Source organism: Cydia amplana, chromosome 22, assembly GCF_948474715.1.
Source record: "Cydia amplana chromosome 22, ilCydAmpl1.1, whole genome shotgun sequence".
NCBI lineage: Eukaryota > Metazoa > Arthropoda > Insecta > Lepidoptera > Tortricidae > Cydia > Cydia amplana.
Genome location: NC_086090.1, coordinates 7,723,361 through 7,738,230, shown reverse-complemented (window position 1 = coordinate 7,738,230; position 14,870 = coordinate 7,723,361). Strand labels below are relative to the sequence as shown.

Genomic DNA, 14,870 nt, shown 5'->3' with positions numbered 1-14,870 from the left:
TATATTGTAATTTGTACGTGATCGATGTGTTCGCGTGACATTCACTCAAAATGGATGTATTTTGAAACGTTGTTTAAATTGTCTGTTATATCAAAGAATAGAGTTAGACCAAAATAAGTCTGCAACGATTTTGATAGCACACGACTGCGTGTGCGTGTGCACTGGCAAGTGTTATTTTAAACGTCAAACTTCTATGAAGTTATGACATACCTATAAATAACACTTGCACTGCGTATGCTATCAAAATCGTTGCAGACTTTTCTTGGTCTAACTCTAGTTTCCTATTCAGCGCTATTTTGTACACTCATCTTCCTCGCGTTATCCCGGTATTTTGCCTCGGCTCGTGGGAGCCTGGGGTCCGCTTGGCAACTAAGCGACTGCCATCTGACCTTCCAACCCAGAGGGGGTAAACTAGGCCCGTATTGGGATTAGTCCGGTTTCCTCACGATGTTTTCCTTCACTGAAAAGCGACTGGTAAATATTAAATGATATTTTTATTACGAGCCGGGGTTCGAACCCGCGACCTCCGGATATCCGGATATCCGCGTAAAAAAAACATATAAAATCGGTATCATACCAATGTCGCAGGGCGATTTGGCTACTTTTCCCGGCTTTAAACTTGTGAAATTGTTTCTCGTAATTCATAATTAAACATAATTAAACATATTAGTTAGTACTAGATGCTTATTAGAAAATAAAACTTCAGCGTAGGATGTAGGTAACTCAATGTAGTAATGTTTTCAATCTGACTACACAATACAGGCGTAGCCTAGTGTGACAGTCATAGGTTAAGTAAAACCTGTAAAATTTTTGGCAAATTAAACTATTTTTATTTTATTTTATGAAATGCGCCCCTGGGAGTGAGTTTTGCATTTGTATGCAAAACGCAGCTGTCGTTTCCTCCTAATTACAAACTTTTAAAATTCGCTAACGCGGCGTAATTAGCGTAATCTCGAGTGGCATTCACGCTTATTATCTCATAAATACTAGCCTAACTTGAGCTGCGGGTTCGAATAGTTATCAAGTATTTCAAGGCCAACTAATATTCATGCGACAGTTGCATAAATATAACTCCTGGGCAACTTTTACAGTATAGGTGCTGACATTGAAAATATTGAAATCTTATGGCAAATAAAAATCTTAACCAAACCGAATCCATCTTATCTTCTTCAAAACAATAGACATTAAGCTCAAATATGTAAGCTTTTGTACCAAGTGTTTGCCAACTTCAATATTAAATAACTCCAAAATGCTATTTGTTTTCGCGGCCTTAAATTAAATATCCTGAGCTCATAATGTTACAGCCGCCGTTCAACTTGGTCATGTCTTAAAGAATTTTATCATTTAATCTTCAAGCTTATTTCATGGTGAGAATACTTATTTTTGCATGGGATTTTATTCTGGAATTGTGTCTAATTTGGTTGCGAGAGGATAAAGCGTAATAAGAGAGATTCGGCTCAGCATGAATTATTTTCTTAATGTAAAGCGACGACGCTTATAACTGGAGTGGAAAATTTTATTCCTTTGAGTTATTGGGAAAAGGATTTTCATACTCTCCGCTACAGTAATCATATAATACAAATGTATCTTATTGCTTGTACCGTAAAAGAAGCAGAATTAAGAAATTCGAAGGTGTGCTAGATGTGGTGTTTTCTATTTTTGCTTAGCTTACAAACAATTTCTTCTTAAAACGGCCTGTAATCACATTATATTCCACTGAAAACAACTACTTAAGGAGAAATTCTTAAATTTGATAGATCTTTCTCCGAGATGTCCTGAAACCATATTTCAGATGACTGAAAACGCTTGAAAAGTTTAAAAAATGTCGAACGAGTTTTTCTAACCCGCGTATTTTATTCCGTTCAGAGAGTAGAAATCAACTGTTACTTGAATGGAGATCAGATCTAAGTTCACATCGGCTAATGATATCTTGTAGCTAAGATCAATGACCCTTTTAATTTTCGTCATTCAATTTTGAACTATCCTTCACCGTCTTAGAGTCGCTTTTCGTCTGTTTTCAACATTGAATTAGGAAGCTTGGAGCATAGAAGCCCAATTTCCCGTCTGTCATCGATCACGCGGGTCCCGCCCACACTCTTCAAATAATCGGTCACGTGACACCGTGACAGCTGTATGTAATGACTTCTGTTATATGGACCCACCATTTACAAAAACCCTGTGGACTGTAAACAGCATCGTATTTTTATAAACAGGTTCTTCCCGGACGATAGCTGGTAAAGTATCTGCTCAGGGTACCTAGCCAAGGTGACAATGGTTTGCTCTAGGATAACGAATCGCTTTGTGTCTCTCTATCACTCTTCCATATTAGTGTTACAATGACAGTTGCGGCGCGTTTTGTTCGCTACGGAGCGTAAACGATTGGCATGTTGACTAGGTACCCAGAAGTAATGACTATTAACCCCTTATTCATTAAACTTAGCAACCTCTTAAAATTTATATCAAATTGTGTCTCTTTCCATCAAGCATAATTGTCAAAATAACGGACAGGGACAAACGATTATCAACAGTTTATCTGGGGGCACGGCAGTGCCCCCGCCAAGTCGAGCAAAACAAAGAGGCACGGCCGTACCATCCTTTTCTCGAAGCGATTCAGGCCATTTTCAACGTCCTGTAATTTTGTGCTGGCTGAAGCTAGAACCCTGAATTTTCAGTAATATATAGGGCTAAACATGCTTAAGATATATTCTCAAAAACATTCAATTTGAACTAGTAGTTTAAGAATTATTGTACGTCAAAGTTCCTTATTTTCGACACTGACACACTCACTCACTCACTCACTCACTCACCTACGATCATCACAATTCTAAGGTACTTCTAGTATACCCACAAGCTTCAAATTTTAAACATAAGTAGTTTTCAGCTTATCAAGCCATAGAAAACCTAAAAATATTGCAATATCAGTCACCTTATAAAGATCTAAGAACTGCATAAGTAAGTTTTTAATCGCATATAAATATATGCTATTACAAAGTTACTGTTGCAGTTCCTACAAATAGTAGGTAAAGTAAAGGTACACTATGATGTACGATGTGAGTATGAATGAAGATGTGTTTCTTTATGATATGTGTGTATACATAGTATGGGTATGAGTACCCGAAAAGAAGGACTGCCTACAAAAAGAGATGAGATCCCATCAAAAACATTACATGTAAAAAGGTGCAAGTCTCGCAACGCTTCTACTACAAAAAAGTTTTGAGATGTAATGTGAAACCAAGTCGGTTATTTTAATCAGTGCCAGGGGGTGTTAAAACTAAAACAGATAACTCTAGAGAATCAAAACCAAAAGAAAAGGTCAAAGTTTTTCTAAATGGGCCCACTGATTACCAGTCCGCTGGACGATATCGGCCTGTCAGTTGTTCGGAGCTGTCAACTTTTTGTTCTAACTGACAGGCCGATACCGTCCGGCGGACTGGTAATCAGTGGGCCCCTTGAAATCTCATTGTCAATGAGTAAGCACATTTTGACGCCTGCCAGTTGCAGAAATATTGTCTCGAGTTAATTTTTAACTACATTTATTTTTATTTTCTAAGTTATCTGCCTTCTGTTATGAATTGTTCATATCTTTTGCATGTCTGCCTCGCACTAAAAGGCGAGAAATCTGCACCTTTACCCCGAGACGGGTCAAGACGGATCCTTATCCTCAATCCGGTGAGGTTTTAGCGGCTGATAAATGGCGGCTTTCGAACGAAATTTGAATTCGGACGTAGCACATGCACCCGATAGTTTGAGGGTCTAACTTTAGAAGAAGAATTACTCGTAAACACAAATACAAAAGAGAAAAATATAAAAACAGAAAGGAGAAAATGCCACGAAATGACACGAAGTTTTCTCATTCAGTGCACATTAGTGGTAGGGAGTAAGCATGCGAAGCATAACCGTGAAAATCAAAGTTCGCAAATTGCGGGCATTTTTCTCTGTCACTCTAAATACACCTTCATTGGAGTAAAAGAGAAAGATCCTATCAATTTGCGATATTCGGTTTTCGCGGTAGCCCCTCTGATTCCTACAGGTCGAGAAATCGAGAGCCTAAAAATAATTGAAAAGAACAAGGAAGAAAACCAACCATTTACATCAGCGGTCGGCAACCTTTTAGCAGCCAAGGGCCACATAGTAGGTAACGAAGTTGACGCGGGCCGCACTTAGTTAATATTTATGACTAGAATAGACATTGTCGTTTGTCAATATTACATACAAAATGGCCAGGGAGGCTCGCGGGCCGCAAGTGACAGGTTCACGAGCCGCATGCGGCCCGCGGGCCGCGGGTTGCCGACCGCTGATTTACATCATCATTTGATATCACGGCCACTCCGACAAGTAAGTACTTGTACGTAAGTACGTACATAGTATGTTCGACGAGGGAGCGAAGCCAAGCAAAGCGAAGCTCTTACATTCATCTAGGAAGACACGGCTAGCTAGGGGCACGTTCCGGCATTCAATTTTACATATCTATTGTTGCTGCAGTTAATCTGGAAGAGAGTTACTATCGAAGCATCTATTGCTTTACTTACAACAAACGCTCTTAATTACTCCTATTCATTTGCATTTACTGCAACCATGGTCGCTAGCAGAAAGGCTCTCCTTAACTAAAACACAATAAATCATTAAACAAATCCATTTGAAAATCAACTATATCACATGCAAATTAAGTCAACAATAGGAAAACCATTTGTACGAGTTGAGATCTTTCGTTTCTACGGAGAGCAGTGGTCATCTATCAGCGTGAAACGTGTACTCGAGTTATATTAATACCAGTTAGAGCGAAACTCATGCTCAAACTACATGGCATTTAAATCAATAAAGAAAAACTCAATGACATTGAAGTAACAGTTTTTCGATCAGGTCACGTGTTCGTCTTACGTCTTACGGTCACGTGACACCTCTCGCGAGTTTAACATTTTTTCCCCATCACAAAAAGTGCACAGCGCCGCTAAAGAAGTTTTCACTTCAAAAATAGGTTTAGGTATTATTCAATTGTACAACGGGACTTATCGCGTGTCGCGCGACAATTTAAACTACGGGGGTTCGAAAATACGACGAAACGTGCCGAGAAAAGATATGCACTGCCTTTTGCCCTTTGTCTCGTCTTGGCGAGGGCACGGCCGTGCCCTCAGATAATGTGTAAAAATCGTGAAAGTTTAAATCAGTGTTAGGTTTAGGTATATTACATTTCTGCGTAATTTCATACTCAGCTGCTAGACTCAGACATACCAATATGTGATCGTATCCCAATTACGCGTAACGACAACGTGACGTCCACGAGTTGCGCCATTCATTCAAAATCTTTCATTCACCGATGACCTGAAAAGGAATGAGGTCACGGGGAGGCTGCGCTGAGACATGCGCTGTTTGGCGCCGGTTTGGGCTAAACCTATTCATAGATTTGAGCTAGCTCAGTATAACTTTGTACTGTAAGTGTTTTGGAACTTTGCCAAATAATTTAATAGGATGAAGCGTAAATCGCCATGCGCGATTATAAGTTCATATTAACTCGCATTAATTTATAGACGGGTCTAACGCGAAATTTCTTCAATTACCTTTATTTACCGACGTTTCGACACACCCCAAACTTTTTGATACACTTTTCGTCGGGTAGTTGCACAAATCTCTGTTTTGACGTTTTGCTGGGACATCAGTTAGCCGCGACCACGACCAGTGAAACCTGTGTCGAAACGTCGGTAAATAAAGGTAATATTCGTAGGTCATTTTTAATTTTCATGTGAGTTAATATGTGTTCAAAACGCAAAAGTTTTAAATATTAAATATATACATTGTCAATAACATCGACGCGTTCAGGCCGCTGCGGTATTGTCGGAGCTTTAGTGCAGCTGCGGTCGGAAATGGAATGCTACCCTTAGGAATATAATACAATATAACGCACAGCCGCTGCGTCGCCAGTTCTTTTCTTTTGTACTTGGCTTGACACGCTCTCGCGCGTCTACTAGATCGTATAATAATTATAATGTTTGGAAAACTAAAACCGGGCCGAGCTAACTGCGTGTCGGATTTGCAATGACAAAGTGTGAAATGTCTTTATTAACGTCAGATTTCTCTGAAAACATGACGTTTAGGACGTTTATAATGACACCTAACTTTGTTCTGTTCTTAGACGGACGCTAAACAGTTTATACCAGCGACATATCAATACACCTTATAAAAAAAATCCCCGCCACGTCTGTCTGTTTGCGTGTATGTATGTTCGCGATAAATTTACAAACTACTGAACGGATTTTCATGCGGTTTTCACCAATCAATAGAGTGATTCTTGAGAAAGGTTTAGGTGGTAATTTTTTAAGGTTAAGTGTAACCTTTACGAAGCCAAGGCGGGTCGCTAGTTCTAAACAATTGGAGGAGTAGTAGTTAAGTACTTATGACGCGTTGGCGTTTCAAACGCCCAGAGTGGACACACAGTCGTACACAATAAACACTTACGTAACTAATTGCCAGGCATCGGAGTTTTTATCGCATGGTAAGACTAATAGCAAGCTATGGAGTCGACATTTGCCATAAATGTAAACTCTTATTCATACTCATACTCATTTACATATTTCATTTATCTTAAAATGCCTTTAGAGCGGTCGGTCGTGTATATTATCTTAGTCGAATTATATATAAAAATATTTTTCTATTACATTATGAATTCATAACTTCAATTATTTTAACATACAACTACTTATACAAACTACATCACTGCGAAAGACCTAATGTCATGTAGGTACTGACAGCTGATAAAATTGATTAGTATTTGTCATGTGTCAATCACTGGTGATTGCAAACGTAGTAGTTATTTATATCTGTAAGTGGTAAATACGTTGTGGAATATTCCATAATTAATTATTATGCCTAACCCAGAAATAGCTGCAATTTTGGCATGGATAGAGCCATACAACGATTTACAATATGACTATGAAAAATCTGCTATAGTGTGCTTGAGTTGTGAAGTACAACTCACCCAATTAAAACATACATTTATTTTAAAACATATCTGTGTCATATCATCATTAAACTCATATACGTAGTAACTATTTAGTAATCGAGAACAGATTACTAAATAGTTACTACATATTAAATAAAATTAATCATGAGTATGAGTATGAATAAGAGTTTACATTTATGGCAAATGTCGACTCCATAGCTTGCTATTAGTCTTACCATGCGGTAAAAACTCCGATGCCTGCTAATTGCAATGAGCATCGGACATACGAGGCGAATACGAGCTATTAAGCGCTTCTAGTGACATTTAGGACTATTTATAGTGCTAGCTCAAGTAGTATACTTATGGGATGTCCGGTTCGTCAGGCTGTACATAATAGTGTATAAGTGTAGGTATTAGAGGGTCGTCCATTAAATGCCAAGACCCCCCCCCCCTGCCCCTATAGTTTTCACGTAGTAACAAGACTTCAAAAATACCGAGAAACATGATTTCCGTTCCATTTTATTGCATATAAATAGAAACCACTCATGCCAATAATATCTCATTCATAATATGAGATCTACGGAAAATACGAGTACCTATTATTAAAATACAGTAGCGCGGGACATATTTCATATCGGGTATCGCCCCAAACACCCAGGTTGGCTTATCATTATAAACGTCATATTTTCGTAGAAATAGGACATTATAAACTGGAATAGATATCATATACCTACTAATGAAAAAGTGACCAAGTCCAACGGTGGCCGAGGTGAGAATCGAACCCACGTCTTCAGCTTACGCGGCTAACGTCCTGACCACTAGACCACCCGGCCACGGCGGCACCCGTCCCAAATTCTCTGGTGTATGTGCAGAGATGCGATTTATTTGAAATACTTCTATTTAAAATGCAAATACAAAATGCAAAATACCTATTTTGTATTTTGCATTTAAATGCCTTTTAGTAAAAACCATTTTGTATTTTATTTGAAATACTTTTCGAGATGTATTTTGCATTTTTAATATTCATTTCAAAATGCAAAATACTTTGTGATTAAGTTTAGCCAAAATTACCAGTCAAACAAAATGAAATGAACGAATAACGCTTGTATTGCCGAATTTGACCGATAGAGGCGTCTGCTAGCCATGCGCGCCCTTTTTTAGGGTTCCGTACCCAAATGGTAAAAACGGGACCCTATTACTAAGACTCCGCTGTCCGTCCGTCCGTCCGTCCGTCCGTCCGTCCGTCTGTCACCAGGCTGTATCTCACGAACCGTGATAGCTAGACAGTTGAAATTTTCACAGATGATGTATTTCTGTTGCCGCTATAACAACAAATACAAAAAACAGAATAAAATAAAGATTTAAGTGGGGCTCCCATACAACAAACGTGATTTTTGACCGAAGTTAAGCAACGTCGGGCGGGGTCAGTACTTGGATGGGTGACCGTTTTTTTGCTTGTTTTGCTCTATTTTTTGTTGATGGTGCGGAACCCTCCGTGCGCGAGTCCGACTCGCACTTGGCCGGTTTTTTTCTTTGGTCAGAGTGCGCGCCTTATAGCCGTCATAGAGAAAAAAAAATACATAGAGTGCTCACTCCATACATCAGTTTTAGTACCAAAAAGACTTAGCATCTAGTATCGAGTAGCGGAACTATCAGTACTGCTACTTGACAATAGATGTAGCACCGACCGGAAAGTCTTATGCTGTTGAGATAAGACTTTCCGGTCGGTGCGACATCTATTGTCAAGTAGCAGTACTGATAGTTCCGCTACTCGATGCTAGATGTAGACACTGAAATTAATAGTCTGAACTGATGTATGGAGTGAGTACTCTTGTCTTACTTATTTCTCTATGTAGCCGTTTAGACTCGCGGCTCGGCTCCCGGCGCGTCTCGTGGCTCGCCTCGACACACTCGCATTCGGCTTGTCATTCGGTTATAAACCTTATGCCGTGCCGTTAGTGTTTAAATTATATTAGCTCGACGAGCTTGCGAGCCACGAGAGTCTAAACCGGCTATTATGTCTGACTAGTGTCAATGTGAAACGAAAATGACAAACATTATCTGTTCTATGGCTATTCTCATGATAAATACCTAAAATAAACAAAAATATCTGAGATTTGGTCAAAAGGTATTTTATTTTGAAAAAGCATTTTGAAAATACCTATTTTGCATTTAGCATTTGAAATACAAAACGCAAAACTATTTGGTATTTTGCATTTGAAATAGTAAATCTGAAAAGTATTTTGCATTTTGTATTTAAATGCTTTTTTAAAACCATTTTGTACATCTCTGTGTATGTGTCGCAGTCGGATCGTATAATCCGCCGTATTACATTACGGCTAGCCGTTTTCAAAAACAGGGGCGTTTTGAAATGCGGCGGTTCGACGATTAGCCGGATTGAATGCGGCTGAATGAAAATCCGCCGGAATGTATTCGGCGCCATACGTTCTTCAACACGGCTAGCCGTAATGTAATACAGCGAGTCATTAGCCGCCGCTTTGACAGTTTTTAGTTCCCATTTTTAACACTCGTGGCGCTGCCTGACATAACAACAACAAACTATGAAAAACGCTGGGGTGTCCATCAAATCTGGAGTTCGTCGGACTGTTTCTTTTCAAAAAACGTTTCCTTCGCAACTTAACTAGACGGAGCCCCGCTTCGCGGGGCTCCTATTTCTGAGCGGTTTTCCCTTCGGGCATCTGAAGCTACCTAACGAACCTAACCTACCTTATACCTATTGATTTAGTGAGACGTCCGTGAAAACATTACACTTTGGGGAAAAAAGCGTAGGTAGGTAAGTAGGTTAGGTTCGTTAGGTAGCTTCAGATGCCCGAAGGGCAAACCGCCCAGAATTAGCGGGGCTCCGTCTATTTAAGTTGTGAAGGAAATGTTTTGGAAAAGAAACACATGTAGTGCGGTGGGACCATGGTAAAAATAAATTAAATTGTAAACATTGTCAAACTCCGGTTACGTAGGCGACCGAAAGAACTGGTCACTCTACAATCTAAATAGTAGATACGATGCGGCTAAACGTAGGCCGCCTTATTGAAGAACGTATCGCAATGACAATCCGGCTAATCGTCGAACCGCCGCATTTCAAAACGCCCCTGTTTTTGATAACGGCTAGCCGTAATGTAATATGGCGGATTATACGATCTGACTACGACATATGCATCTTTGAAAGGCCTTTGACCAACTCTAAGGGCGAGCAGTGTGTATGTCGTAGTCAGATCGTATAATCCGCGTAGGTGTACGTAATACGCCTCAGCCATTTTTGAAACAAGAACTAGATATGCCTTAAATTATATAGGTATACATAAACATTCATTCAAGATACGGAGAAGGTTCTTGTATATATAAGTACATTGGTCAACATAATCTTACTAACGGTTCAAGAATTATAAATTTTCAAATTTCAATTGTATTAGGTATTGAATCAAAATTTACCGTTGATAATTTGATACTAGAAAATATTTCTTGATCCAAAACATTTTATTCCTTATACGAAGACATTTTCTTGTTTCTTTATATCGTAATTCAAAAAGATCTTAAGAGCCCATCAACTTGCATACTAGCGCCACTGCTAAATAATCGTAATTATTTAAATTTAACGAAATATATTTAAAACAGGGGGCCGCTACGTACTGTATCTTGTATTAAAGTACCTTTTGAATACATCAAACTAGTTTCTATGTTACTGGATTCGTCAATCCATGCGTCCAAAGTTAAAACGGCCGTTTTTGTTTTGAGTTTATAGATTGACTAATCCAGCAACATATAAGCTAGTTTGATGTACCTATTCAAAAGGTGCTTTAATACAAGATACAGTCCGTAGCGGCCCCCTTTTTAGGGTTCCGTACCCAAAGGGTAAAAACGGGACCCTATTACTAAGACTCCGCTGTCCGTCCGTCCGTCTGTCACCAGGCTGTATCTCACGAACCGTGATAGCTAGACAGTTGAAATTTTCACAGATGATGTATTTCTGTTGCCGCTATAACAACAAATACTAAAAACAGAATAAAATAAAGATTTAAGTGGGGCTCCCATACAACAAACGTGGTTTTTGACCGAAGTTAAGCAACGTCGGGCGGGGTCAGTACTTGGATGGGTGACCGTTTTTTTTGCTTGTTTTGCTCTATTTTTTGTTGATGGTGCGAGTCCGACTCGCACTTGGCCGGTTTTTTAAATATCTTTCGTTAAATTGAAATACTTAATCACGATTATTTAGCAGTGGCGATAGTGTGCACGTTGATGGACTCTTAACACAAATCGTGTTCATTGGTGCATGATCTTTTTTTATCTGTGTAGGTATACGCAGTTGTAGGATGTAACGGTTCATTCTGAAGGCACCAGTTGCTCCATGAATGGGTTCATTCAATAATGCGGGGGGCTGCGCGCGTGCGCGGTATCGATCGTCCCGCGGCGCGGTGTTTTCCATTTGGTCAGTTACGATACTTTTCAAGTCGTTTCCGACTTTATTAATATTGCTGTTTGCTCTCTCGCTATTCTTAGCTTTTAGAAGAAAATTGGTAGCCTAGTGGTAGACTACTGTTAGTGAGGCTGGCAATTTTTCTTATTTTCTTCCAAGAAGTGTTGAACAACTGAATATTTGAATATTTGTTCCTGAGTCATTTGTATATTATATATATCGTTGTCTGAGTACCCACAACACAAGCTTTCTTGAGGTTACCGTGGGGCTTAGTCAATTTGTGTAATAATGTCCTATAATATTTATTTATTTTTATTTTATTTTATTTAAATTTATAGTTTGTAAAGGACTGTCTCATTTCAAACATAGACAAAGAGAATCATACCATCTTTATCTTACACTAGTACTAGCACCCAAAGAAAAGGATGAGTATAGTTTTTTTTGTTCTTATTTGCTGACAATTTGGTTTGACCAACTATAGATTTCTGATGACCCCAAAAGGTGGTGAAAATTATTAATTACCTATTTCTACGCGAACAAAGTCACGGCCGGAAGTTCTATAAGGAAAAAGCTTTTCAGTCAAAAAATTCATTATAGGTACAAGATTATATCGCTGCGGCGGTAGCACGGTCGCATTTTCATCGCTTGTCACCATGCCTGTCACGTTTCAACAAGTACGTAAGTGCGAAAGTGACGGGCATAGTGACAGGCGATAAAAATGGAACCATGATGCGCGTGCTGGTTGTAATTCTTTTCAACAGACAACTACTTAATACTCATTCATCAAACACAATTTGGTTTCGTTGTTTTATCACAGTATTCCTATGGCCACCTCTTGTGTCCATCATCAGATCAGCTCGATGGTACCTACTCTAATACGTATTGTAATGTCACCCAACTTGCATTATATATGTGAAGTTTCAGCTCAATCGAATAATGGGAAGTGGGTCTAATTAAGCTTGCAATATTTGACCCAATCATACAATTGTACCTATTTATACTCGTACAAACATTGCAAGTTAAATAAAAGACGATCCGTGTCGGGCACTTACTTTCCGACACAGAAGCGCTCCATTGGAAAACCGCCCCCGACCGGTATGTTACGTTTTGGGTAAATACTATACTTATATCGTATCCTATCTCGAGACGACATATTACACAAGCACACACAATAATTGGAACTATGATGTAGTGTGCCTGGAACTATTTGTACTGGGCCTGTGATTAGACGTAATATAATATAAACACATCGTTAATAAAAATAAATATATCGGCAGTATGCAGCTATAAAATAAAAAAAAAATGCGGCTGATTGAAAGAGAGACGTGGTTAAATTATAATTAACAAAATAAATGTAATGAATTCCCCGAGACTTGTCTAGAATTAATTAAGAATGTATATGCAGATTGACGTATTCATTTGCGGCGTTGTAAAGTACTTAAGTTAGGTACTCGTAAGTCCCCACTTTTTCATACAAGCTATATATATTCCTGCCGGAGTCGGCTATCTTAATTAATAAATTAGCATTCCGAATAACGCTAAAGCTTAATCAATGGTTTACCTAATATTATGCAAAGCTGTGCGTTGCTGCGTAAGAACCAAGTTGGGTTATAAATGTTGCTTCCAGCCTGGTCTTCGCACAGGCGGCATAAATAGATAGGTATATCTACTTATATATATATATTATGTACTAACATTGACATACTTATTTCAAACATTATTTTTTAATTTAGCCTAAGGGAGTCCAGTTAAATTTTTAATGCATTGTAATTATTCTGTATTGATACTTGTGACAGTTGTGACGTCACGTCAGTATGCCAGTGTGACGTTTTGTATAAAAACAAAGTAGGTACTCGTACATTGAGTGCTGAATTATTTTATAATTTCATAATAATTTCATAATTTATTTATTTGCGTAAAATATATGCAAGTTCATATAAGATTAAACATAGGAATCAAGTAGGTACCTCGTCGCATAGTGACATGCAAATCATCATCTTCCTCGCGTTATCCCGGCATTTTGCCACGGCTCATGGGAACCTGGGGTCCGCTTGGCAACTAATCCCAGTAATTGGCGTGGGCACTAGTTTTTACGAAAGCGACTGCCATCTTTCCAACCCAGAGGGTAAAAGGCCCGTATTGGGATTAGTCCAGTTTCCTCACGATGTTTTCCTTCACCGAAAAGCGACTGGTAAATATCAAATGATATTTCGAACATAAGTTCCGAAAAACTCATTGGTACGAGGAGCCGGGGTTCGAACCCGCGACCTCCGGATTGCAAGTCGCACGCTCTTACCGCTAGGCCACCAGCGCTTCGTGACATGAAAATAATTGGTCTTAATCTACATATTATTTAAGAAAGTACAATCTCTACCGAAGCGGCTAAGGTGTTAAGGTGACAAATATGAGACGTTAAAGGGCATGTTCATATAATTTGGATCACCTTGGCCGCTCTGATATAAGTATCTGATGACGACTGTTCATTAGTTTTTGGGTATTAATAGAATAGGAAAATGTTATGCAAATTCGTAAACCGTTGGCTTTTAAAAAGTTTTAATGGAACGACCGTAGTGAACAGAGACGAGATAATTTTACCTACTGTCGATATGTAGGTACGTATGAAGTTGCTTTCTCCATTATTTTTGTAGCTAAATGATTTGGCTTAGGGTGGTATTCCAACTGGCCAATTTCTTTGTAAAATGTGCATTGCCTTTCAGTCTCTCATTAAACAAAATGTGAGACGCAAATACACATTGGACCGACAGGTGGAATTGTCAACCTTAGGAAGTTCTCAGATTCAAATAATAATTATGTTTGGCGATTTCCCGTTTGGTTGAGAATTGAGAATAATTAAGTTTATTTTTGCGTCAAATACAAATGTTTTTGTCTAGTTTTTTCTTTTTTCTAATGATAATATGATACCAATCACCAGTAGAGAGTGCTCTCTCCAGGCGTGTGTTGTGCATGGAAACGAAGGCCAATGAGAGTTGGTTAGAAGTTGTATATATTGCAACTGACTTTCCAAACTCCGTAAGCGCGATGTAGGGAATGTGTAGTCTGTCAACTAATTTTGTCAGTAGAAAATGGCGCGAATTCCCAATTTTCTATGGGCGGATAAACCTTCGCGCATACATTTCTTTTTAATTTGCCGCTTTTTTCTACTGACAAAAATGGTTTGACAGTTTAATTATGTAAATAAGTAAATGTTCAAAAATGTTTGACAGACTATATATAGATTCATTTAGGCTGCACTCTTTGTAAGGAAGTAGCTGTAGGTAGTACCTACTAGGTACTAACGCCATCTGTTAGATCTTGTGACGACGTTGAAAGTGTCAGAGGAGCCACCACAGATAGGTATTTCTGTCATGTCCTGTATTTCACCCATTACCAGTTGCTATTTAACTTGTCTTTATTTACTCTCCCGAGGTAGACCGCCAGTGGGCGTGCTGGAGACAGAATGTGAAGAGTTGTCGGAACTTTGTTGTAGTTCCCGATCGATTCCAGAAA

The 14,870-nt window shown here is 38.8% G+C and overlaps 1 non-coding gene across 1 annotated transcript; it reads right to left on the bottom strand.

Moving 5' to 3' along the window:
- Positions 1–7,695: 7,695 nt before the first annotated feature.
- Trnat-cgu (transfer RNA threonine (anticodon CGU)) lies at positions 7,696–7,767 on the bottom strand. The gene has a single exon. It is a non-coding gene; the product is annotated as a tRNA-Thr (tRNA).
- Positions 7,768–14,870: the final 7,103 nt, after the last annotated feature.